This window comes from Eubalaena glacialis, chromosome 11 (assembly GCF_028564815.1).
Source record: "Eubalaena glacialis isolate mEubGla1 chromosome 11, mEubGla1.1.hap2.+ XY, whole genome shotgun sequence".
Lineage (NCBI taxonomy): Eukaryota > Metazoa > Chordata > Mammalia > Artiodactyla > Balaenidae > Eubalaena > Eubalaena glacialis.
Window position 1 is genome coordinate 53,609,459 of NC_083726.1, and position 27,001 is coordinate 53,636,459.

General features: G+C 39.2%; 1 protein-coding gene across 9 annotated transcripts in view; it reads right to left on the reverse strand.

Moving 5' to 3' along the window:
* Positions 1 to 27,001, reverse strand: part of XPOT (exportin for tRNA) — a 154,642-nt gene that overhangs the window by 52,905 nt on the left and 74,736 nt on the right. The window contains exon 1 of one of the 9 annotated variants that reach the window (XM_061204739.1): positions 11,227 to 11,283. The exons of 7 other annotated variants lie outside the window; for them this stretch is intronic. The gene's annotated coding sequence lies outside the window, so the exon portion shown is untranslated. Of the gene's footprint in view, positions 1 to 10,793; positions 10,814 to 11,226; positions 11,284 to 27,001 lie in introns of those variants that run through there. One more of the 9 variants, XM_061204740.1, reaches the window with a different exon arrangement.

Below are 27,001 nucleotides of genomic sequence, written 5' to 3' on the forward strand. Positions count from 1 at the left end.
CTCTTTCTTTCAGAGATGAGAAAACTGAGGCAGAGAAAGGGTAAATAGTTGTACAAGGTCACATGATCTGAAAACACCTGAGTTGGAATGTAAATTTAGGCCTTTGGACATGACAGCCAGCATTCTTTAACCACTACGCACGTAGTAACAACTGGCCTTCTGCAAATTCATGGTATTTCTTGAGAAGTTTTCTGGTTTTGTAATAAGGACACCAAAGTTACCTCAGTATGCACATTACATGGTTTCTGGGCATCGGTTGTCAGGAAGGAGGGGATGAAGTTATAAACAAAACACCTTTTTCGTTCTCCCACTCCACCTCTCTGTATTCAGGATTGTTGTCCTTCATAGCTGAGACTGGTGTCATTGTTGTTGCTGATGAGGTTCAAGGACAGGTTTGGCTGTAAAGACCCAGTTGGGATGTAGCATTCTCTTCACAGAGCCAAGACTTGAAAAGTTTTTTTTTTTCTTTCAGTCTTTCTGAGCTGTGGCTGTTGGTCCTGAGGCAAAGATTTTTCAAGCCTAAAACACTGTAATAATCTAGGGAGCCTCCAATATTATGATGGGGCAGTCCCCAATTCTGCAAACTGGTCATTCCTTTTGGAATATGTGGGTGGATCATTCATATCAGCAATATTCATACGTTCCAAAAATAGCTCATCTACTCAGACTCCCTTAGGGATTGGAATGCTAAAGCCCAGGTAGAGTACAATGGGAAAAAAACACCTGGTGGAGACAGCAGTGAGTTTTTAAATTATGACAGTGGAAGGATTTGCCAAATGCTAAATGTAAAAGTAGCTTCTACATAGGAGTAAGCTTAGGTACAGTGTGACAAAGGTAATTGCTAATGGGGTTTAATTTGAGGGAAATTCATTGACGATATCTCCATATATTGTTTGGCCACTTCATCAGTAGATTAAGTCTTTTGGGCTGGCCATTGGTCCTCCTTCAGATTCTCTCTGAAATACTCTTGGTACAGGTAATTCATTACATTGCAATTTGAGTAAATTAATTTATTACTTGCTTTCCTCTCTTTGTGGGAGACTGTAGAGTTAGAGCTTGCTGTGCAGAGGAAGTTAGGTCCTGAAAGGACCATGGGAGTTGGAAAATGTCTCACAATTTGGCTCTGTTGGGGCCTTACTTCCACTACCTAATGTCCCATTAAGTAAAATGATCTCCAAAGTGGCCACGTTCATGATGTCTGCCGTCAGTTTTTCCCTTTTCATTTTTTTCCTGGTTTATGTTTTTCTCCTTTCTACTCTATACTTCTGTTGAATGGATGTTAGATTTTATATGGAGCATTCTACCAGTGTTTTGAATTACCAGGGACTACAAATATATAAATGAATAAAAAATGGTACCTGCTTTTGAGTAACTCCTAATTTAGAGAGGAAGGCAAGCAGATGGGAAAGAAGAAAAAATATATGCAGATAATTATAATGGAATGTGAAAATAGATATAATAAACAGAATATTGTGGGACAAGAGGAAGGACATATTCTATTGGGTGGATGCATAAGTAAAGTTTCACCAAGGAAGTTACTTTTGAGCTTGGTCTTAAAGGAAGAATACAAGTTTCTAGGCAGAAAAAAAGGGCAAGTGTTTTCAAAAAGGAGGGAATAGCATGTGCTTGATCAGCTTTCTATAATATGTCTAAACCCAAATCAGGGGAACCAAGTACAGCCTGTTTTTGTTTTGTTTTGTTTTGCTTTTAAAGCATGATTTTAAAAAATTTATTATTTATTTGGTTGCACCAGGTCTTAGTTGTAGCAGGTGGGCTTCTTAGTTGCGGCTCATGGGCTCCTTAGTTGTGGCATCCAGCCTCCTTAGTTGCAGCATGCATGTGGGATCTAGTTCCCTGACCAGGGATCGAACCCGGACCCCCTGCATTGGGAGCATGGAGTCTCATCTACCGTACCACCAGGCAAGTCCCAAGTAGAGCCTGTTTTAGTGAAGGCCACATAGCTTTTCTGTTTCCAGCTGTCTTTTACAGATAGTTTCTTCAAACTAGGATCCAATCAAGAATCACACATTGCATTTGGTTGTCATCTCTCTCTTGTGTTAACTTTTTCATATGGAAAAATTCTAGCATAAAGAAACTAGAATGAAGATCTGCATTTAATATTTCTTGTAGCTCTGCTAGTACCAGTACCTTTTACAAGGTATAGATTCTTTGGGATATAGATACTGAATTCTTTAAAGGAATGTTCTTAATAAAATGCCTAGGTAAATTACATATTTATATAAGTATACTCTCCTCCTACAAAATAGGACTCTGCAGATGCTGTTTGCCTGCATTTTTGCAAAGAAGCCCATGTGGGTCTTCCTGATCATGTAAATACATTTCCTGAAATATAGTCATTATAATATATGTATTCAAGCTGAGATAGACCTTAAATCAATTTCACATGGCTCATTTTACACTTGAGGAAATCACAGCCAAAAGAGATTAAGTAACTTGACGAAAGCCACACTGCTAGTTAATAGTGGAGGCCACATTAGAAACCAGATCTCTTTACTGCTAGTTCATAGTGTTTCCCCAACATTCCAAATTTCTGTCAAGGTGTTGACTGATTACCTAGTTTGGTCATGATGTACTTAATAATTAGGGCACAGAACAATGAATTGGTTCATAAGAACTTAATTAGAATCATTCATACTAGTTAATTAGATTGCTGCCTGCCTGATGGCTTTCTTTTAGGACACCTTAGTACCTTCCACTTAGAAATCTGATTTCCAAGTGATTTTTTAAAAAAATTAATTAATTAATTAATTTATGGCTGTGTTAGGTCTTCGTTTCTGTGCGAGGGCTTTCTCTAGTTGTGGCAAGCGGGGGCCACTCTTCATCGCGGTGCGCGGGCCTCTCACTATCGCGGCCTCTCTTGTTGCAGAGCACAGGCTCCAGACGCGCAGGCTCAGTAATTGTGGCTCACGGGCCCAGTTGCTCTGCGGCATGTGGGATCTTCCCAGACCAGGGCTCGAACCCATGTCCCCTGCATTGGCAGGCAGATTCTCAACCACTGCGCCACCAGGGAAGCCCCTTCCAAGTGATTTTAATCCTGATCTTTGTACATGAGTTTGCATTGAGTTCACTTTTTTTTATTAAAATTTTTTATTTTTTATTTATTTTTTATTTTTGGCTGCATTGGGTCTTCGTTGCTGTGTGTGGGCTTTCTCTAGTTGTGGCGAGCGGGGGCTGCTCTTCCTTGCGGTGCATGGGCTCTAGGCGCGCGGGCTTCAGTAATTGTGGCACGTGGCTTAGCAGTTGTGGCTTGCAGGCTCTAGAGCGCAGGCTCAGTAGTTGTGGCGCACGGGCTTAGCTGCTCCGCGGCATGTGGGATCTTCCTGGACCAGGGCTCGAGCCCGTGTCCCCTGCATTGGCAGGCGGATTCTTAACCACTGAGCCACCAGGGAAGCCCTGAGTTCACTTTTTAGGCTTTCTTAGTCTAAGGTTCTCTTTCATGTTCCAATCCCTCTTTGATGTCAGGCCTTTGATAGGAACTCTGTAGGTGGACGATTCATGAAAATGCATAAGAAACGAGAGCCACCTATTTGTCTCCTAAAGTAAAAGAAATAAAAGCAAAAACCAAACAAATGGGATATAATTAAACTTAAAAGCTTTTGCACAGCAAAGGAAACCATCGACAAAATGAAGACAACCTACTGAATGGGAGAAAATATTTGCAAGTGATATAACTGATAAAGGATTAATATCCAACATATATAAACAGCTCATATGACTCAACATCAAACAACCAACCAAACAAACAACCTGGTTAAAAAATGGGCAGAAGAACTGAATAGGCATTTTTCCAAAGAGGACATGCAGGTGGCCAACAGGCACATGAAAAGATGCTCAACATCGCTAATCAACAGGGAAATGCAAATCGAAACCATGATGAGATATCACCTCACACCTGTCAGAATGACCATCATCAAAAAGACCACAAATAACAAATGTTGGTGAGGATGTGGAGAAAAGGGGACCTTCATACACTGTTGGTGGGAATGTGAATTGGTGCAGCCACTGTGGAAAACTGTATGGAGGTGTCTCAAAAAGCTAAAAATAGAACTACCATATGACCCAGCAATTCCACTCCTGGGTTTACATCTGAAAAAACAAAACAAAAACACTACTTTGAAAAGATACATGCACCCTAATGTTCATAGCAGCATTATTTACAATTGCCAAGATATGGAAGCAATGTAAGTGTCCATCAACTGATGAATGGATAAAGAATGTGTAATATATATATGTATATATATATATATATATATACACATATATATACATACCACCTGTGAGGTAATGACACCAGTAGTGTCATTACCTCACTAGTGGTTACCAGTGAGGAGAGAGAAGGAGGGAGGGGCAATGTAAGGGTAGGGGATTAAGAGGTACAAACTATTAGGTATAAAATAAGCTACAAGGATACATTGTACAACATGGGGAATATAGCCAGTATTTTAAAATAACTATAAATGGAGTATAACCTTTAAAAGTTGTGAATCACTATGTTGTACACCTGAAACTTATATAATATTGTACAACAACTATACTTCAATTTGAAAGAAAGAAAAAAGAAATGAGAGCCACCTGAGCAAAATGGGTCCATTCAGTAATTAGGAAATTTGGAATTTTTGAGGTTTCTGTTACTTTTGTTATCATAGTAGTAATGTTTGTATAGCAGTCTTTCTCCTTAAACATTGTCCCACAATAAGAATACAAAATACAAAAACACAAAAATCTACCTCATCATAACACTGCACTCTCATAATAGAAGCAATTTTATTTTTAGACCCACAGTATGTTTATTGGTATATGTATGTTTTATACTTTGTCAGCCAATGGCCTTATGCTTGGGTATGGTTGTCCAACTGTGTAGGGGGTCCTCGAGACACCCTCATGCTTGATGGTTCATAGAAGGACTCACAGGATTCAGAAATGGTTTATTACAGTGAGAGGATACAGATTAAATTCAGCAAAGGGAAAAGGTGTGTGGGATGAAATTTAGGAGAAACCAGGTGCAAGCTTCCAGGTGTCCTCTCCCAGTGGAGTGGCATGGATATGTTTGACTGTGTTACAACACGTGTAAAGTGTTACTAACGAGGGAAGCTCACCTGAGCCTTGGTGTCCAGAGTTTTTATGCGGGTCAGTCACGTAGGTGTGCAGGACCTGCATGAGTGACTTCCACTACTCAGACTGTAGCCACCCCTTTTATCTCCTTACTCTCAGCTCTGGTAAAATCTTATGTTTACTATAAATTATGTTGTCAGAATAGATTTATCTAATCAAACGGGTACAGCATGACTCAAGGTCTCAGGCATATACAAACACTCTTAGCAGCAGAATATTCCAAGACTCAGAGGTTAACTCCTAGGGTCAGGCCAGTCCTGAAGATAGGCCTTTCTTCCAAGATGCAAGGTATGAGCAACTCAGACCTGTTGAGTTAACCCTTTCCTGCACACCTACCCACTCTTAACTTCACAGATTGAGAGAAGGTGTAGCTGGTTGGTGAGCCAGCGTGGTTTCTTTCTTTCCCTTCACACAGGTAGTGAAACTGAGAGGACCCTGTTGGGCTCCTGGGCACAGAAGCCTTTCAAACAGCTGCTAATCAGGGAAGGGAGGGGATGCAGAGACAAGAAAGGAGCAGCCAAGAAACATTATGGCAGCCTTGGGGCAGGGTCCTGGTTCCGCCTCAAGGGATACACGTAACAATTTCTTTGAGCTCTTTACAGAACTAAAACCCCCAACAAATGGAAGATGTTAGCGTTCTTCATTCCAGAGAAGACTAACTGAGGCCAGATTAAAAGAACCAGAGAAGCTCATTAGGAGACCACATGAGGCCACATGAAAGGAGTGCAGGCCCTGCACACACCCTGATGCTTATTAACAACCCCGCCCTTGAACCACTGCTATAAAACTCCTCACCAAATCCTCCCGAGTTGGGACACACCGATTTTGAGGGGCATGAGCCCGCTGTGTCCCCCTTTGCCTGGCAAAGCAGTAAAGCTATTCTTTTCTACCTCACTGAAAACTCTGTTTCCGAGATTCGATTCGGCACCAGTGCACAGAGGCCGAGATTTCGGCATCAGTAATATGGGTTTTTTTTTTTTAGGTTTTTCCCAAGACCCAACTTTTACTGGGAGAATAGCAGTTGGTGCTATTGGACATGGTTGGAACACTTGGCTCCAAATTAGCAGTGATGGGGGTTGTATAGTCAGCACCTTTTTCAGAGGCAAAGGAAGTCAGGTCACATATCAGGAAGCACTACAACTTATGAATTGTCTTAGAATTTTAATAATATTGACTGGGAGGGAGAACTTAGGAGGCTATTTACAAATAACTCCAACTTGTCAACCTCAGTTTCTAGTGAGAAAAGACAGACAGCTAAAGTTACCATTTATATTAGTGGAGCAGTATAAGTACACCACTGGGTCAATAATAATTTAATACAATTATATTTAAAAGAGGTGATTTATCAAGTATATATAAATACTATGATTTAATTATTTTATAAGAGCTTTTATGTCAGCAAGTCATAGGGAAAAATCTGTCATGTGTCCTGATTTGGAGTTCTAAAATTATTTTCATGTAGATATTCTGCAGATATTATTACCTGTGCTAGAAGGTAGCTGGGTAAAAGCAAATCTTTCAACCTTGAAAAATGGCCCTAAAAATATAAATTCAATGCTATGTGAAACAATAGATAATCTTAACTTATTTCCAACCTAAATAAGCTAAGGGTTAGTTTACAAACTAGAATTTGTCACAATATTTAAAGCTTATTTGAAGATGTAAAGTTAGAAAATTTTAAACAAAGGTAGTTCTATAGGACCATTACATTTCCTTCCTTCCTCCCTTCCTCCCTCCCTCCCTTCCTTCCTTCCTTCTTCCCTCCCTTCCTTCCTTCCTTTCTTTCCTTCCTCCTTCCCCTTCCTCTTCTCCTTCCCCTCCCTCCCTCTCTCTCTTTCCCTCTCTCTTTTCTGTCTCTCTCCCTCTCTGCTTTGGGCTAAAACAGACGCCTTGGCTTTTGAATTTCCTAAAGATGTCTCTGATGTTCTGATGTAAATGCAAAACATTTTTTTTCAGATAACACCAAGTCTAAAATAAATTGCTAACAAGGGATTGAATTCAGCTATATCCCTTTTAAGAGCTTTCTTTTCCTCCTTCAGGCACTGACAGCATATTCTTTGGACTAAGTAAGTGTCCTTGCCCTGTTCACTGCTGCCAGTGGAGAGGCTTTCTAGTCAGAAAACTCTTCCCCCTGCCCCTCCATGGATGAGTAAATTAGCCTTGCTTGGCTCCTGGGTGGTCCTCTCATGCTTCGCAAACATGCTGTGGGTCTTTACAAAAAGATTTTGATTAATTTTTTTATTTTTAAAAGCAAATGAGAAAAAGAGAGAGAGAGAGAGAGACCACCTTCCTTTCTCTAACACTTTGTCCTTGTAATTCAAGTCCAAGTGAATTAACTGTACATGTCAGAGTTTTGCTCTATCTACAGTTTTGTAGCCATGGGATTTGCAGCTGAGATTATGATTGTTAGATGAACCAATAACAGAGAAGAGGAGGGGTGAAAAGTGACAGATCATTTTGGCACTACCACTCTTCATAGCTACTGTCCATTTATCACATCTGTCATCATCCCCCCTTTCTCAGACACAGATGTATCCCCTTAGTTGTGTGACAGTCATCAGTGTAATTATCTACCACCTCCCTTCTCATGATGGGGGCCTCGTGATGTGCATAAAAATGGCTTTTTAAAAGTGATGTTGGGACTTCCCTGGTGGCGCAGTGGTTAAGAATCCGCCTGCCAATGCAGGGGACACGGGTTCGAGCCCTGGTCCAGGAAGATCCCACATGCCGTGGAGCAACTAAGCCCGTGACCCACAACTACTGAGCCTGCGTGCCACAACTACTGAAGCCCGTGCGCCTAGAACCTGTGCTCGGCAACAAGAGGAGCCACCGCAATGAGAGGCCCGTGCACCGCAACGAAGAGTAGCCCCCACTCGCCGCAACTAGAGAAAGCCCGCGCGCAGCAATGAAGACCCAACGAAGACCCAATAATTTATTTATTTATAAATAAATAAATAAATATATAAAAATAAATAAATAAAAGTGAGGTTGCTGTAAACTGTCTTCATGAGTCATATTAGATGTTGTCCTTACTGCCCCTGCCCCCTTAACTCTTTGGTGACAAATTTTCAGGGAAGAAATCACACATTTGTGTTTTATGACTATGAGATGCCAGACTACCAGTTGAAATATTTTTTTAAAAAATCATCAAACAAGTGGATTCTTACAATTAAAATAAATAAAAATAAATTATATACATGTAATTCCATCATTCAGAGATAACCACAGTTAACCACACACCCAAGAAAATTTGGTGTACAACATTACAAACTGTTCTATGAATTAACACACATGGAACCATACTCCACATACTGTTTTGTAATCTGTTAATTTTAGTTTCCAGCATATCATGGACATTTTCTCATGCCAATGAATACAGAAAAAATGTACATGACTGCTTTGTATAGATGCCACCTTAGTGTATTTAAGCAAGATATTATGTTCTAGAATGACAGAGCTAACCAAATTCGATGATTACAGCAACTAAAAAAGAGGCCTGGCTTACTTCCTTCCAAATGAAGGAATTAGCATAACTTGACTGAAACTCTGACACAATAATGAATCTAGCTGCTGGATTACTATTTGGATTCCAGCTTTGTTTTTATTTTTTAATCAATCAATTAATTATTTTATTTTTATTTATTTATTTGGTTGCGCCAGGTCTTAGCTGCAGCAGGCAGGCTCCTTAGTTGCGGCTGCCCGGCTCCTTAATTGAGGGCTCCTTAGTTGTGGCTCATGGGCTCATTAGTTGTGGCTTGTGGGCTCCTTAGTTGTGGCACGTGGGCTCCTTAGCTGTGGCATACAAACTCTTAGTTGCCAGCCTTGTTTTTAAAAGAAATTCTTCTTTGACAAAACCCCCACCTCTGACCACTAGTGGGGCTGTGCTCTTTTTTTTTTTTTAAATAAATTTATTTATTTAATTTATTTATTTTTGGCTGTGTTGGATCTTTGTAGCTGCGTGCCAGCTTTCTCTAGTTGCGATGAGCAGGGGCTACTCTTTGTTGCAGTGTGCAGGCTTCTCATTATGGTGGCTTCTCTTGTTGCGGAGCACGGGCTCTAGGAGCACAGGCTTCAGCAGTTGTGGCACGTGGGCTCAGTAGTTGTGGCTCATGGGCTCTAGAGCGCAGGCTCAGTAGTTGTGGCGCACGGGCTTAGTTGTTATTCGGCATGTGGGATCTTCCCAGACCAGGGCTGGAACCCGTGTCCCCTGCACTGGCGGGCAGATTCTTAACCACTGTGCCACCAGGGAAGCCCTGTAGGGCTGTGCTCTTAAACCTTAGCTGTTTTTATAAAATTGGCTTTAGAGACAGAGTACCTTGTTTTGTAATTCTAATTCCACCATTTATCTACTAGTTTTGTGAACTTAACTCTTTGAACCTTAGTTTTTTCGTTGCAAAATGGAGTTAATAATGACCATCTCATAGATATGTTACAAGTATTATTATATAAAATGTGTGCTGTGTTTCTGGTAATTATTATTCAAATTATTATACTTTGTCTCTCCCCAAAACTGCTAATAAGCAATTTGACTCAGAAATATTTACATATTTATTTGCATTCAGTCTCTACTTAAAGCATAATCTTCATCGGATTAATATTAAATACACTTGGAATCATAGTTAGACCGATGTCTTGAGGAACACTCCCTCTAAAGGTTCCAGAAGGATTAGAGAGCTAATTGTAAAAGAGAAAACCATAAAGAAAATATAAATTATAGGTGAATATTTATCAGATTTTAGGGTGCAGAAGGCATTTCTAAGCATAAATCAAGGGAAGAAATGAGGATAAAAGTTGATAGATTTACCACTTAGAAATTTTATGTTTCTATATGTTTTTAAAAAACACACAAAAAAGTTTTCTACAAATTACAGCATTGTAAAACATGTCAGAGACAATGAAAGGCATAGATAACTTGGATGGGTGGGCTACACCCATCAGAACACCTACTAATCATCCCCCCACCCACCTTTCAAAGTCTTTCACACTTTTTCCTGACAGTCTGTCCCACCCCCACCATCATAATAATCTCAAAGAAAAGATTATTCTTTTGTTTTTTTTTTTTTGGCCAAGCCCCACAGCTTGCAGGATCTTAGTTCCCCGACCAGGGATTGAACCCGGCCCCTGCAGTGAAAGTGCTAACCACTAGACCGCCAGGGAATTCCCGAGAAAAGATTATTCTTAATCACAAAATAAGATTCTTTAGGCTGGCTGGATTATTTACATAGGTGTAACAAGAGTGTTAACTTACCAGATAGGCCTCCTTAAAAATACTTTGCAAATCTAGAGTACTGAACAACTACTGCTCCTGTAAATTTAACTTCTGTCTGGAAGTTTTCATAATGAATGCAGGTTAGACTTTTAAAAGCCTGTATTTGCTTTCCCAAAGCTAGGAAATCAAGCTTAAGAAACGTACCAGATTTCTCCTGTAGTACCTATAAAATTTGAGTGATTTCTGTGGTCCTGAAATTTCTTCTGGAGGGTCTTCCTGAGGTCCAGAAAATTTCTTGAGTTTTCTAGCCTGCCAGGGAGTGACCTTCCTAATACCTGTAAGGCTGGGACCCTGTAAGCTAGGTACCAGGCTAGTTTTCCTAGGAAGTCTTTGTCAGCATTGGCTCCATTGAGTACAGCCAACTTTTGGCCCTTAAAATGGCATGCCATACCTGGTTAAATGAGCATCCTTCTTAAATATTACACTTCACATAAGGCCTTGGTTTTACAATCAGTGTGTCCATCTGGTTGTATCCTGGTAAAAAGGAAGGCAGATCCTTATTGAATCCAGTAAGAGTTTCTGAATTCTGGGGGAATCAGTGAAAATCTGATATTTAAATATTTTCAGTTTCCAAAAGCGAAATCTACTAAATTGTTATGAGTTTATTAAATAAATAAAATAAAATAAATTCATTTAATAAACTCCACTGATTATTATTTAAGAAGAAAAAGAGCTTCCTTTCATATCCAGAAAAACAGAACATTAAAACAACATTAATAATATTCCAAACAAATAATAAATGTAAAGTTCCCCTCATCAGTTTCATTTTGTCCTAAAAGGTTAATTCTGGGACTTCCCTGGCAGTCCAGTGGTTAAGACTTCACCTTCCAATGCAGGGGGTGCGGGTTTGATCCCTGGTCGGGGAGCTAAGATCCCACATGCCTCGGGGCCAAAAAAACTGAAACAAAAAACAGAAGCAATACTGTAACAAATTCAGTAAAGATTTAAAAAATGGTCCACATCAGAAAAATTTTTTTAAAAAAACAACAAAAACAGGTTATTTCTTATTCTGATAGATAGTGGGTTAGGAATCCCATGAAGCCATCTACTTCTTGATGTAACAGAGTCCTGGAAATCCTGACTTAGTCCACTGGTGTGGTCTTGAGAGTTGTCTACGTAATGTCAGCTCGGCTTTGAAATGTTAATACTTTGAAGAATTATATGTCAATTATACCTCAATTAAAAAGTATGTTAAAAAAATAGTTTGAAAAACCTGGTTCAATCCTTTTTCCAGGAGACTCTGAGACTGTCCTTCTTTGTCGAAGACACAAACTCTGATCTTTAGCTTATAGTAGAACCCTCAAGCAAGTATCTCAGTAAAACGAAAACTATCTGTAGAAGACAGAGACTTAAGAAGCTGTGGTTAGTTTATCACTGAGACCTTTCAGATATGAAAGGTCTGATGAGGCAACTGACAGGAAAATCTGGATATTCCTATGGCATGCAAAACAAAGATAATAAAGCCATTCCAAAAAAATAGACAAAATGTCTCTAAGGGTAGTGATGAAGCCTGTTTTCAAAGATATCAGATACAAGTTACATCTGATTTGTAAAAATGAATGAACATAGTTTTTATATAAAGTCTTGAATATAACATATAATACTGAGATACTATACTAACATAATATAATATAAAGAATATACTAACTTTAAACCAAGGATAGCAAGTAAAGAGATACCTGTATATTTTACAAACTGCACAGGTAAGACTGACATAACTCCCCAACAAAAATTTACAGTCTAAAAGGTGGTAAATTCAAATCAAAAGCAAGACTGTGGCTAAGTCAACATTTTGCATAATATCTGAAATTATGACTGATGACACATATATTGCTATTGCCTACTATGATCAGGCCAAGCACCACCAAGACTGTGAAAAATACAAACCTATCATGAACAGTAAGGGCATTAACAAATCTCTAGCAACTTCCCATAAAGCACAGAATTTCTGAAATATTTATAACATTTTACCGATACAAATTTAACCCAGGGAAGGCTAAGCATCTCTTCTGATTAGACAACTCTTCCCATGAAATTTACAGTAAGTAGTAAATAGATCAAATAAACCTAATTATTTAAAGCTCTTCTCTTTTTATAAGGTGAAAGAACAAATCTTTGTGATTTTTTTTTTCAGGGGCCTTCTGGGAAATCTCAAAGATACTTCAGATGGAAAAGATAACCTGAAAGTTTTATATGTTTATTTACAATTAGGATCTGATTTAGGGAAAGCAAAAATCAAGAGGTTATTAGAGGAGATTTGGAAGCTTGATTAAAAGAGGATCATGGGTTACCTATTTAGTCAAGGTGACAATAAAACACTTAAAAACAGATATAGAAAGTAACATGCTTGTAAAGGACCTCACTCATAAGCATGGAACCTTTGTAAAATGAGCACATTTATTAACATAATCAAAAGATATAGCCTCTCTATAGAATATAAAAATAAGCAAAAGTGTATATGCTTAAACTTACGCTTTTTAAAAAAATTTATTTATTTATTTATTTATTTTTGGCTGCGTTGGGTCTTTGTTGCAGTGCACAGGCTTATTGCGGTGGCTTCTCTTGTTGCGAAGCATGGGCTTTAGGCATGAGGGCTTCAGCAGTTGTGGCACGCAGGCTCAGTAGTTGTGGCTCACGGGCTCTAGAGCACAGACTCAGTAGTTGTGGCGCACGGGCTTAGTTGCTCCGCCGCATGTGGGATCTTCCTGGACCAGGGCTCGAACCTGTGTCCCCTGCATTGGCAGGCAGATTCTTAACCACTGCGCCACCAGGGAATTCCCTAAACTTATGCTTAACAGCCAATGTTTTAGTATTTTTTCTTACTTAGAAATTGTCTTGGTATCTAATGATTATCCATTGAATCACGCAGTTTAATTTCAGTCCAAGGTTTTAAATTACCTAAAGATCTTGAAAATTATCTTCAATTTGAGGTATTATAAAACATAAAGTTTAAATAAAAATTTGTCAGAATGACTCCATTTTCTTGAACACAAATTTACATTTTTCATAATTTTTAACATTATGTATGATTAATGTTAGCTTATTTGATTAGTAAATCTGTATAAACTTAAGAAAAATAAATCCCAGCAGAATAAAATATATAGTTTTTTATGTAATACTGATAAATCTGAGACGATATAGCTGTTTTTATTAAGCCAAAATTATTAAGCTAGTCTTGTTTGCCAACAATGTTTATGAAATGTTTATGAAAGTTTATGAAATGTTTAATTTCATAAACTTATATTTTTAAGACTTCTGAGTTTGTTTTTGTAAAAATAGTTTTCCTAGGTACAGCACATTAAAAATATTAGATGTTAAATTTCCTTATTTTGGGGGAACTGCAGAAACATTTTACTTACATAAGTGCTTATTTATCTCTATAAGCCATCAGAACAGAACTGCTTTAAGAATTATTAATTTATTAATACCCTCTGGAAATAGGAAAATATTACCCACTAACACAACAAGGGGTTAAAGCTTTTCTAAATTACAGATACCTAGATACAGAGGGAGCTTATAGTTTTGGATCAGTCAAGTTAGAAACAAATTCACACTGGTCCAGATATTCAATAGCTATTCTCTATCAAAAGGCAGTAATCAGTTCTATTCCATTGGACACAAACAATTTGTATCAGTATGAACAAGAATCATTTGCATTATCAGTTTTCTACAACTTACAGTTTTAAAACAGCTCAAAGACGATGAAAGATGAACACCTAGATAATCCTTTTGCCTATTTCAAAGCCTTTCATAATTTTTCTTGACAAAAGAGAAAAATATTCAGAATACAGTTACACAAAACAGAAAACTTTGCTCTATGTGTAACATTCTGACTTTATAAACATATCTTTGCAGGTTTTAAATAACTTAAGGCATTTCTGAAGACTCTTTTGTGCAGAAGAGAATTCCTTTACTAACTATAAAACTTTGTATTAACTAAAGCACATCCTCTGAAGTCCTCCACTAGGCTTTGCTTCATTAGCCTGGTTTGAATTACTTTACATATTTGAAAATAATTTTAAAAATTTAATTTGAGTGGATTCTGAGAGCTTTCCATTAATCCATCTTCCTATTTTTGATTACTCTGAATTAGATTTTAAAATTTTAATTATTATTATTAATCTCCTTCTTATATTTGTGAAAAGAGAATGATGGAACTGACAATCACAGGAAACATTTTTAGCCAAATTCTAAGTACTTGCAAAAAGTCCACAGAGGAATCCCTCCTGATGCTTGAATTAATGGTTTTAAGTATGGGTTAGGTGATTCTCTGGCTTTACTCTTAGCTTTTCAATCAGATGCTATTGCTGCCTACCTGTCATAAAAAGGGAAGTAGGTTGTTAAAGAGAAGATCTAAAAGTCCTAAATATTTATTGAGACCTTTCCCTTTTTAGTCAAGAACAGAAAACAAGCACTTCGGAGAGAAGAACAAGCTATTTAGGAGCAGGAAACGTCCAATAGTTCAAACCTCGATGTTTGTATACATGGAATCTTTGTAGACTGTTCTCTACAAATGGACATTGTCTTCTGCATAGAAAAAATCCTAGCTTACACCCAATTAATTAAACATTTTTAAGACCTTTAAAATTTTTTTTTAATTTTAAAAATGGAAGTGGTGGGATATATTTTAACAAATAAAAACACTGTTACTATTTATTTAGCAATCCCATAGTGTAAATCGTTTCTTAGGTTTTGTTGCTGAGCACATTTTCAGTAAGGACTAAAACAAATAGAGGAGGAATTGGGAAACCTAACAAGAAGAGGAAAGATTTCCCAGGGAAAAAAATAAGAAGAAAGAATGCAGTTTAAACTTGTCATAAGCTTTGGGGGATTTATTATCCCAGAATAGATAAGCAGTTGTATTGACAGTTTTCAATCAGCTCAATTAATTTTTGTTTTTCAGATTGATGATTACCCAGAATTTTTGAGTTCAGCAGATAGAGAAACCAACCAACACATTCGTATCATCTATTATTCAACTGTTTTAAAAAAAGAGTGTGAAAAATCAAAAGGTGTCAGGAAATTCTTATTTCCATTTCTTCATGCCAATGCTAACAACAAAAAAGGTATGTAATATATTTTTTAAAGTGACACAAGAAGAGATACATTTCTATACGAGACAAAAAAGATTAATGTTCTTCCCCACCCCCCCAGCTTTACTGAAGTACGATTGACAAATAAAAATCCGTATTTAAGGTGTACAGTGTGATGTTTTGATATATGTATACATTGTGAAATGATCACCACAGTCAGGCTAATTAAGATATCCATCACCGGGCTTCCCTGGTGGCGCAGTGGTTGAGAATCTGCCTGCCAATGCAGGGGACACGGGTTCGAGCCCTGGTCTGGGAAGATCCCACATGCCGCGGAGCAAATGGGCCCGTGAGCCACAACTACTGAGCCTGCGCGTCTGGAGCCTGTGCTCTGCAACAAGAGGCCACGACAGTGAGAGGCCCGCACACCACGATGAAGAGTGGCCCCCGCTTGCCGCAACTAGAGAGAGCCCTCGCACAGAAACGAAGACCCAACACACCCAAAAATAAATAAATAAATAAATAAAGTACGTGCCGAAAAAACCAAGAATTAAAAAAAAAAAGATATCCATCACCAGTTACTTTTTTGTTTGCTTTTTTTTTTGAGAACACTTGAGATCTACTCTCTTTGCAAATTTCAAGTATATAGCACATTGTGATTAACTACAGTCACCATGCTATACATTTCAGTCTCCAGAACTTATTTATAACTGAAAATTTGTAACCTTTGACCCACATCTACCTTTTTCCCTTCCCCCACCCCCAGCCCCTGGTAACCACCATTCTACTCTCCGTTACTATGAGTTCACCTGTTTTAGATTCCACACAAGCAAGATTATGCAGTATTTGTCTTTCTGTGCCTGGTTTATTTCACTTAGCGTAACGTCCTCCAGGTTTATCCATGTTGTTGCAAATGGCAGAATTTCCGTCTTTTTAAAGGCTGAATACTACTGCATTGTGTGTGTATGCATATATACACATACATATATATGTACATACACACACTACGTTTTCTTTACCCATTCATCTATTGCTGCACACTTAGGTTGTTTCCACCTCTTGGGTACTATAAATAATTCTGCTATGAACATGGGATTGCAGATATCTCTTTGAGATAGCGATTTTATTTCCTTCAGATATATACCCAGAAGTGGGATTGCTTTTATTTTTAATTTTTTGGGCAACCTCCATACCATTTTCCAGAACTGATGTACTAATTTACATTCCCATCAAGGGTGCACGAGGGTTCCCTTTTCTTTACATCCTTGCCAACACTTGTTATCTTTTGAGCTTTCGATAATAGTCATTCTAACAGGTGTGAGGTCATAGCTTACTGTGGTTTTGACTTGCATTTCCCTGATGATTAATGATGTTGAGAAGATCATGTTCTTTCATTGAGAATGAGCTGACTATCCATTATCAGCAGCATAGTGCCCGGGCACAGTTTGCCATGGGTAAAGATATGTAGAAAGGAAGGAAAGAAAGACAAGGATGGGAAGGAAGAAAGGGAGAGAAGAAGGGAAGGAGGGGAAAGAAAAGAAGAAAGAAAGAAAGAAAAGTGTGTTCACTAATATTGGTAAAAAAAAAAAGAATGAGTTAGACTCTGGATTCCATTTGGTCAGTGCTTGTTTTATTTATTTATTTGTTTATTTATTTATTTATTTTGTTCTTAACTTCTGTCTCCCCCTGCTTTTCTTTTTAAAATTTTTATTTATTTACTTATTTATTTTATTTTTGGCTGTGTTGGGTCTTTGTTGCTGCGCACAGGCTTTCCCTAGCTGTGGCGAGCGGGGGCTACTCTTCCTTGTGGTGTGAGGGTTTCTCATTGTGGTGGCTTCTCTTGTTGTGGAGCATGGGGTCTAGGCACATGGGCTTCAGTAGTTGTGGCATGCAGGCTCTAGAGCACAGGCTCAGTAGCTGTGGTGCATGGGCTTAGCTGCACTATGGCATGTGGGATCTTCCCGGACCAGGGCTTGAACCTGTGTTCCCTGCATTGGCAGGCGGATTCTTAACCACTGCGCCACCAGGGAAGCCCAGGTCAGTGCTTGTTTGATTTTATTTATTTATTTATTTATTTATTTATTTTTGGCTGCGTCGGGTCTTCATTGTGGCACGGAGGCTCTTTGTTGCAGCCCATGGGCTTCTCTCTAGTTGTGGCGTGCAGGATTTTCTCTCTCTAGTTGTGGCACGGGCTCCAGAGCACGTGGGCTCTGTAGTTTGCAGCACACGGACTCTCTAGTTGAGGCTCGCGAGCTCAGTAGTTGTGGCATGCGGGTTTAGTTGCTCCACGGCATGCGGGATCTTAGTTCCCTGACCAGGACTCGAACCCATGTCCCCGGCGTTGAAAGGCAGATTCTTTACCACTGGACCACCAGGGAAGTCCCAGTGCTTGTTTGATTTTAATAACCTTATTAACAACCAGAGATTTTAATGAAAACCCTCGTGAAGAAGTGCAGGGGGTAACTGGAAAGATTGTGAACACCTGGCTTTAGGAAAACTCCTGATAGTCATCTCTGTGAAACTTGGGCCTCCCACTACAAAGGGAACCACAAGTCCTGCCCTGATAATTGTGGTTTTATTACGGTTATTAACAGCATTCACTCTTCATTCAAAAATATTGGCTGGAAATATGTTCCTAAGAATGTGATTCACACCTAGATAAAAAGATGAAAAGTCACCTTTAGATTTTGTTTTTAGGGAGCTCAGTGTGTGATTTTCCTATTGTGCCCAAAGAGATCTAGAGGGTATAGAGAGAAAGGGAAGATGAGAAGTCAGGGCTCCCGGCACTCACCCGGCTCAACCAGAGCGGCCCTGCTTTTATGTTTCACACTTTCGGCCCTACCTAAACATTTCTAGTGGAGAAGTTTTAAAAATTCAAGGATGAATGGATAAAAATAGAATAGGATATACAGTTCAGCATTACACTGTTTACTTTCGTGGTCTTATTTTATATATGTATATGTATATGAAATGTATATGTATATAAAGGAGCCCTTTAAGGTATCCATCCCTATAATTGGGAGTTGGTGAAAAGCAGAGAAAAAGAGCATGGACGTGGGGCTCAGCTAAGCCCAGATTTGCATCCTGGCTCTCACCTTTCCTGGCTGTGTGATGGTCTGCAAGTCACTTAATCTTTGTGAGCCACAGTGTCCTCCATTACTAGCTTCACAGGGTTGTTGTGAAACCATGTGGCCAGGGCTGGGCACACAGCAGGAAAGCAGGCAGCTGTTAAGATCACACGCTTAGCATGGAAGGAGAAGGGAAGAATGAGGTCCAAGGTGGCTGCTAGATAGGCCCTTCCACTTCTGGCATCTAGCCAGTGTGGCTAGACCAGCCCATACCAGCCCGTTCACTCTTCACCAGAGTTCACTCCAAGTCAGACTCAGCCTCTTGGAGTATTGAATAGCTACAAAGTGTGAGAAAACTGTCTAGTGTTTGTACACTGTTCTGGACAAGCACCTTTCCACACTGACACTCTACAGCGTGGCAACTGTTTGTAGAAGCTGTTCTAATCGGCAAACCTGTTAAATCCTTGGTTGCTCACCAGGTCTCTTGTCACACTAATTAGGATATCTAACTGGTGTTGGTTGCCTTAAATGCATATTTATCCTTGTCCACAAGCATAATTATTCTTGGCTTTTTTTTCCCCCAACATGTATAAGAAGATGAAAACAAGCATTAAAGAAGCCAATTATAGGTAGGAGTTTTACGAAATTTAAATTCCTAGAAACTTTGCAAATGATGTTAAAAGCAGGGAAGAGTTTTTAAAAAACATCTTGTGTTCACGCACATATTCATAGAATAACACCTCTCCCCACCTCTTTACTTTTTTTTTTTTAACATCTTTATTGGAGTATAATTGCTTTACAATGGTGTGTTAGTTTCTGCTGTATAACAAAGTGAATCAGCTATACATATACGTACATCCCCATATCCCCTCCCTCTTGCATCTCCCTCCCACCCTCCCTATCCTACCCCTCTAGGTGGACACAAAGCACCGAGCTGATCTCCCTGTGCTACGTGGCTGCTTCCCACTAGCTATCTATTTTACATTTGGTAGTGTATATATGTCCATGCCACTCTCTCACTTCGTCCCAGCTTACCCTTTCTCCTCCCCGTGTCCTCAAGTCCATTCTCTATGTCTGCGTCTTTATTCCTCTCCTGCCCCTAGGTTCTTCAGAACCTTTTTTTTTTTTTTTAGATTCCATATATATGTGTTAGCATATGGTATTTGTTTTTCTCTTTCTTTCTTCACTCTGTATGACAGACTCTAGGTCCATCCACCTCACTACAAATAACTCAATTTCGTTCCTTTTTATGGCTGAGTAATATTCCATTGTATACATGTGCCACATCTTCTTTATCCATTCATTCAACCTAAGTGTCGATGGACACTTAGGTTGCTTCCATGTCCTGGCTATTGTAAATAGAGCTGCAGTGAACATTGGGGTACATGACTCTTTTTGAATTATGGTTTCCTCAGGGTATATGCCCAGTAGTGGGATTGCTGGGTCGTATGGTAGTTCTATTTTTAGTTTTTTAAGGAACCTCCATACTGTTCTCCATAGTGGCTGTATCAATTTACATTCCCACCAACAGTGCAAGAGGGTTCCCTTTCCTCCACACCCTCTCCAGCATTTACTGTTTGTAGATTTTTTGATGATGGCCATTCTGACTGGTGTGAGGTGATACCTCATTGTAGTTTTGATTTGCATTTCTCTAATGATTAGTGATGTTGAGCATCCTTTCATGTGTTTGTTCGCAATCTCTATATCTTCTTTGGAGAAATGTCTATTTAGGTCTTCTGCCCATTTTTGGATTGGGTTGTTTGTTTTTTTGATAATTGAGCTGCATGAGCTGTTTGTATATTTTGGAGATTAATCCTTTGTCAGTTGCTTGGTTTGCAAATATTTTCTCCCATTCTGAGGGTTGTCTTTTCATCTTGTTTACGGTTTCCTTTGCTGTGCAAAAGCTTTTAATTTTCATTAGGTCCCATTTATTTATTTTTGTTTTTATTTCCATTTCTCTAGGAGCTGGGTCAAAAAGGATCTTGCTGTGATTTATGTCAAAGAGTGTTCTGCCTATGTTTTCCTCTAAGAGTTTGATAGTGTCTGGCCTTACATTTAGGTCTTTAATCCATTTTGAGTTTATTTTTGTGTATGGTGTTAGGGAGTGTTCTAATTTCATTCTTTTACATGAAGCTGTCCAGTTCTCCCAGCACCACTTATTGAAGAGGCTGTCTTTTCTCCATTGTATATGCTTGCCTCCTTTATCAAAGATAAGGTGACCATATGTGCGTGGGTTTATCTCTGGGCTTTCTATCCTGTTCCATTGATCTATATTTCTGTTTTTGTGCCAGTACCATACTTTCTTGATTACTGAAACTTTGTACTATAGTCTGAAGTCAGGGAGCCTGATTCCTCCAGCTCCGTTTTTCTTTCTCAAGATTGCTTTGGCTATTCGGGGTCTTTTGTGTCTCCATACAAATTGTGAAATTTTTTGTTCTAGTTCTGTGAAAAATGCCATTGGTAGTTTGATAGGGATTGCATTGAATCTGTAGATTGCTTTGGGTAGTATAGGCATTTTCACAATGCTGATTCTTCCCATCCAAGAACATGGTATATCTCTCCATCTGTTTGTGTCATCTTTAATTTGTTTCAGCAGTGTCTTACAGTTTTCTGCATACAGGTCTTTTGTCTCCTTAGGTAGGTTTATTCCTAGGTATTTTACTCTTTTTGTTGCAATGGTAAATGGGAGTGTTTCCTTAATTTCACTTTCAGATTTTTCATCATTAGTGTATAGGAATGCAAGTGATTTCTGTGCATTAATTTTGTATCCTGCGACTTTACCAAATTCATTGATTAGCTCTAGTAGTTTTCTGGTAGCACCTTTAGGATTCTCTATGTATAGTATCTTGTCATCTGCCAACAGTGACAGTTTTACTTCTTCTTTTCCAATTTGGATTCCTTTTATTTCTTTTTCTTCTCTGATTGCTGTGGCTAACACTTCCAAAACTATGTTGAATAATAGTGGTGAGAGTGGGCAACCTTGTCTTGTTCCTGATCTTAGTGGAAATGGTTTCAGTTTTTCACCACTGAGAACAATGTAGGCTCCCACCTCTTTACTTTCACCTCCAAAGGTACCATCTGACACTTTGGCACAGGGATTTTTTTTTTTTTTTTTTTTTGGCTGCGTTGGGTCTTCGTTGCTGCGTGCGGGCTTTCTCTAGTTGAGGCGAGTGGGGGCTACTCTTCGTGGCGGTGCGCGAGCTTCTCATTGCGGTGGCTTCTCTTGTTGCGGAGCACGGGCTCTAGGTGCGTGAGCTTCAGTAGATGCAGCATGTGGGCTCAGTAGTTGTGGCTGGAGGGCTCTAGAGTGCAGGCTCAGTAGTTGTGGTGCATGGGCTTAGGGCTCTGTGGCATGTGGGATCTTCCTGGCCCAGGGGTCGAATGGTGCAGGGATTTTTGAAAACAGGAAACTACCACTGTCCCAAGGAGTCATACATGGCACACGTTAGAGGATAAAACATATTCCCCCTTTCCAGCAAGTCAACAGTGATGTGATCTGATTCCTGTTCATCTCCAAGCTGCTTGTTCCCTGGGTTAGGTATTGCTCTGTGCATAGGATCCCAGTGGTTCACCTCCTGGACATTCTGTAATATGTAATTCTGAAGCAAGAGATAGGCTCAAACCTGTCTGAACGTCTATTTGACAATAGTCATTACTAGAGTCCTTCATGTTAATAATGATGATGTCATGCCTAGAGAAGCCGCTCACATTAATTACTGAGTATTTAAATAAAGATAATTATTAGAACCGACTCCAAACCTCCTGGGTGAAAGCCTAGGGAATATTTATGTCATATGGCAAAGGTGCTCACACTCCAATCAACTAGATCATCTTAACAAAGGAAGCTCAAAATTGCAAATCATTTATAATAAAAATACTGAGTTTAATCACCACACTTTTAAGCAGGATTTCTAATTAGGCCCAACTTTTCTGGAGACACAGTGAAAAAGAGGCTTTTCTCTATAGTACACATGTGCACTTATATGGACCACAGTTAGCACTTTGATATATGTCCTTTGAATTGTACCTTTTATGTTTAGATGAAGGGAATGGTTAGTAAACTCTAAATGAACAGTGTTGATGGGAGCAGAGTGACAGTGGTGAACTGTATCAGCAGTAAAAGCTCTGGAATGAATTGGGTTATTAGCCCCTTAGTTTCAGGTACCTTCTAGAACAGGACTATTCAATAGAACTTTCTGCAATGATGGAATTGTTCTATATCTAGTCTAATTATGTCTAAACAGTAGCCATGTGGCCACTGAGCACTTGAGATGACTAGTGCTACTAACTGAATTTTAATTTAATTTAGTTTTTAATGTTAATAGCCACAGGTGGCTCATGGCTACCAACTTGATCACTGCAGCTCTAGAATCATGGAAAAGACCTTAAAGGCTTTAGTGGCATATTTTGAAACACTGGCATAAAGTGCAGTAGACTAATCCCCAAATCAGAATGAGACATAATAATTTAATGAAACATAAACTGAATCAAAGTTTTATATATGTGTACGTGTATGTATGTGTGTGTGTATGTCTATAATTTTTATTTTAAACCTAAAACCTAGACATTTTCAGAAACCAATGATGTGGGGTAAAACTAAAACAACGAGGCACTGATGAGTCAGGTTTAGTGGATAACTTTTATCAATACCGAAGCTTGGTCTTCCCCACAGGAATAGGATTTGACAAACATAATCAGACCTTCTACAGTTGAGATAGCAGGCGCATTCTTTTTGGAGTGTTGCTTCTAAAAGTGTTCCTTAGCTGACCAGCACCACTGAGCATGCCATCAGACACACATTGTGCTGAACGGCTTAAGGACTTCCTATCTAAGCTACTGAAGAGGCGTGAAGACTGCTGCATGCACATGAGAACACAGGGGCAGATCACTCTATTATCTGTATTCAGGCTCTCTTGTCATTATTGCCATTATAGCCCTGCCAGGTTCTGGTCATTGGCATCCAGGAGACCAGACATCCCACCAAGTGATGAAACAGAAATCTAGCCATACTTCATTTCTCAGTGGAGAACAGATGATCCTAAGTTTCTCCACCCCATTGTTACAAATTAAAATTTAAAGCTAACATAAAGAGAGGCAGGGACATTGACACTACAGTTATTTTGTCACAACATTTTAGTGACCTCACACAGAAAAAGAGAAAGTTCAAGTTTGATTGTTGAACCTGGATGAAATCAGGTTTAAGAGATGACTTAAACCTAGGTACAGGCTGATCGTAGGTAATATCAGCTTCTTAATAAAGAAGTCCTGGACTTCCCTGGTGGCGCAGTGGTTAAGAATCCACCTGCCAATGCAAGGGACATGGGTTTGATGCCCAGTCTGGGAAGATCCCACATGCCGCAGAGCAAGTAAGCCCGTGTGCCACAACTACTGAGCCTGCGCTCTAGAGCCCGCAAGCCACAACTACTGAGCCCGCATGCCACAACTACTGAAGCCCATGCACCTAGAGCCCGTGCTCTGCAACAAGAGAAGCCACTGCATTGAGAAGCCTGTGCACTACAATGAGGAGTAGCCCCCGCTCGCTGCAACTAGAGAAAGCCCGCGCACAGCAACGAAGACCCAACGCAGCCAAACATAAATAATAAATAAATAAATTTATTTTTAAAAAATCAAAATAAAGTCAAACATTTATTTAAAAAAAAAGAAAATCCTGAATTTGAGCATATGTTTTAACATCAGAGCCAAAGTTCTTTTTGCCCATCATGTTGCCCAGTTTATAATTTTGAATTTGCAAGTTTTTGTGAGGATTTATAGAGTCATCAATTCAGTACAGTAACTCTATCTTCTTCATAAACTCAATCAAATCATGTAATTAATGACCAACTAACTTTTTTTTTTTTTTAAGTCAAAGAAGAGAATAATGGCCCTGCCTTTTGGAGAGGCAAAAAGCCTAAAAGTTTGAATGAATCCCTTTTCAGGTGAGATTGTTGTTTTACGTTTTTAACTTGCTGTCCAAAACTTATTTTACGTTTCAATTGGCTTTTAAAAAAAATATTTATTTATTGTATTTATTTATTTTTGGCTGCTTTGGTTCTTTGTTGCTGTGTGTGGCTTTCTCTAGTTGCGGCGAGCAGGGACTACTCTTCATTGCAGTGCACGGGCTTCTCATTGCGGTGGCTTCTCTTGTTGCGGAGCACGGTCTCGAGGCGTGCAGGCTTCAGTAGTTGTGGCACGCAGGCTCAGTAGTTGTGGCGTGTGGGCCTAGTTGCTCCACAGCATGTGGGATCTTCCCGGACCAGGGCTCGAACTCATGTCCCCTGCATTGGCAGGCGGATTCTTAACCACTGCGCCACCAGGGAAGCCCTCAATTGGCTTTTTAAAATGCTTTTTCTCTACTAATGTCTTTGAACTGAGTTCTGTTTATCTCATGTATGTAATAATGAAGAAGGTATTTTGTGAGATTTTCTTCTAAATTCAAATCCAGTTAGTTATAAACTATAACTTTTCTCATTTCAATTGAATATACAGATGTCTCAATATAAATAAATGATTAAAATCAAATTCAAATCATTTATTGAACTCTGGTTCTGTGTAGTGGTATGTTGGGCCCTGTAATAGATGCAAAGATGAGTAAGGCATAGTTCCTATCCTTGAGAGGCTGATTCTCACCAGGACATATGACATTTACGTAAATAAAGATACTGCAAAGTATGCATGCTAAGTGTCATAATTGAGTTTGAGCAAATTGTCAAAGAGATTTAATGAGGGGAAAGGTTTTATTCGGTTGTGGGGAGAAGTCAAGATGCCAGATGACAGTCGGTGAAGGAATAGTGCACATGGTGATAGAGATATTGCAGTTGGAGGGAACAGTAGAAGCTACGGTAGAGGCAGGAAAAAATGGAACATGTATAAATTGAAAAAGGAGTTTCCTAAGCTGCATAACTCAAAGTATGATTCTATTACACACTTTAAGTATCTAGGCATTAGAAGGAGGAGGGGAGCATAGGATTCTAAGAGCTCTGAGTCAGGGCATTATAGGCATGGGGAAAATTAAGGTGCATTGGGGCCCTGAAAGTCAGGTCATGACATGGGGGAAACAGCCCCCAGGAAAACATTGCAAAATGTGCAAAGAAAAAGTGAACGCCTACTTGGAGAGTATTCACCCTCAAGACCTGTGGTGTACCATGCTGTGCAATGGGTTACTGGGGAGGGGCCTTTTCCCACTGTACTTACTCTCATACCTTCTCTCACTGAACAATGACATACAAAGGTCTTTTAAACTAAATTTGATTAACTTTTTTTGTCACCAAAAGAAAAAAAAATTGGTTTAGGTAGCCTGGCTTGTATCATACAGGCTTAGAGGATCATGATTTGTTCTAAATCCATGTAATAACAAGCTATGTTTTAAGGGGTTGATACACTTCCGTTGTTACCCTGAGCACCATAAATTCCTAGCTTCTGGGAGGAGGGGTCTCTGCCTTCTTGTCTCAGGGCACTAAGTGAAGTTCCTAACGTGGCCCTTGTAACTGGAAGTATTGAGGGAGAGGCACTGCCAGTGGATAGCTATCCACATGCTCTCAGATTCAACATTCATTTTACATTTGGCATATAATGCCCCAATTTTTCTAGACCACTCTGATAGCCTCATTGTTTTCTTCCAGTTTAGAAAAATAAAAGAGATTTCTAAGTAACGTATGCAGTAGCTGTTTTAGGTTATTGTGGCGGTCAGAACTCTGTTAAAAGTGGCAGAAGTCCAACTTAGGTTAAAAGGGGAATTTATTGGAATTACAGGGCAATATTGGAATTAGAGGGCAACTCATGTTATTCAACATTCATTCAGCAGATATGTATAGATACGGACATAAATATAGATACAAATGTAGATCTATCTATTTTACCTGTTAAATCTGGCATATTCTATTTGCTGGGCTCTGTGTTCAATTTTAGATGTACAATGGTGAGCAAAATCAGCAAAAGTTAGAAACCACAACCTAGGAAAGTAGGAATGCTAAGAACGAAGTTGGACTTAGGCATAGCTGGAACTTGGGACTTGAGTGCCATAGAACTTTGTCTCTGTCTCCTCTGATGTTTGTGGATCAGCTTCATTTTCTCTCACTGAATACCATGTCTTCTGTGGGACAGCCAAGTCACCCACTGTCTTAAATTCACTTTTTACTTCTCCCACCACCACACAAAGGCTAACTCACACACTGTCTTGCACCAAATTAAAAAATCCTGGGAAGGTCTCTGATGCCTAACTTGAATAAACGATTGACTGCTAAAAAACATCCACCATAGCCAAGAGGTTTAAAAACATGGCAGCTTCTGTGTGTTCCATGTGTGAAGGGGAGGAGTTATTTCCAAATAAAGTGGGGGTGGTGGAGTTGGGTCTGCTATCCCATAGTTTTCTAGTACTGTCATCTTCATAATTAAACATCTGAGTCAAAAGTGTAAACAAAAGGCAGGCTACGAGAAACACTAATTAGAGGGCTAAAGAATGTTATCATGTACAGAGGTTTGTGACACCTCTGAGGTGTAAA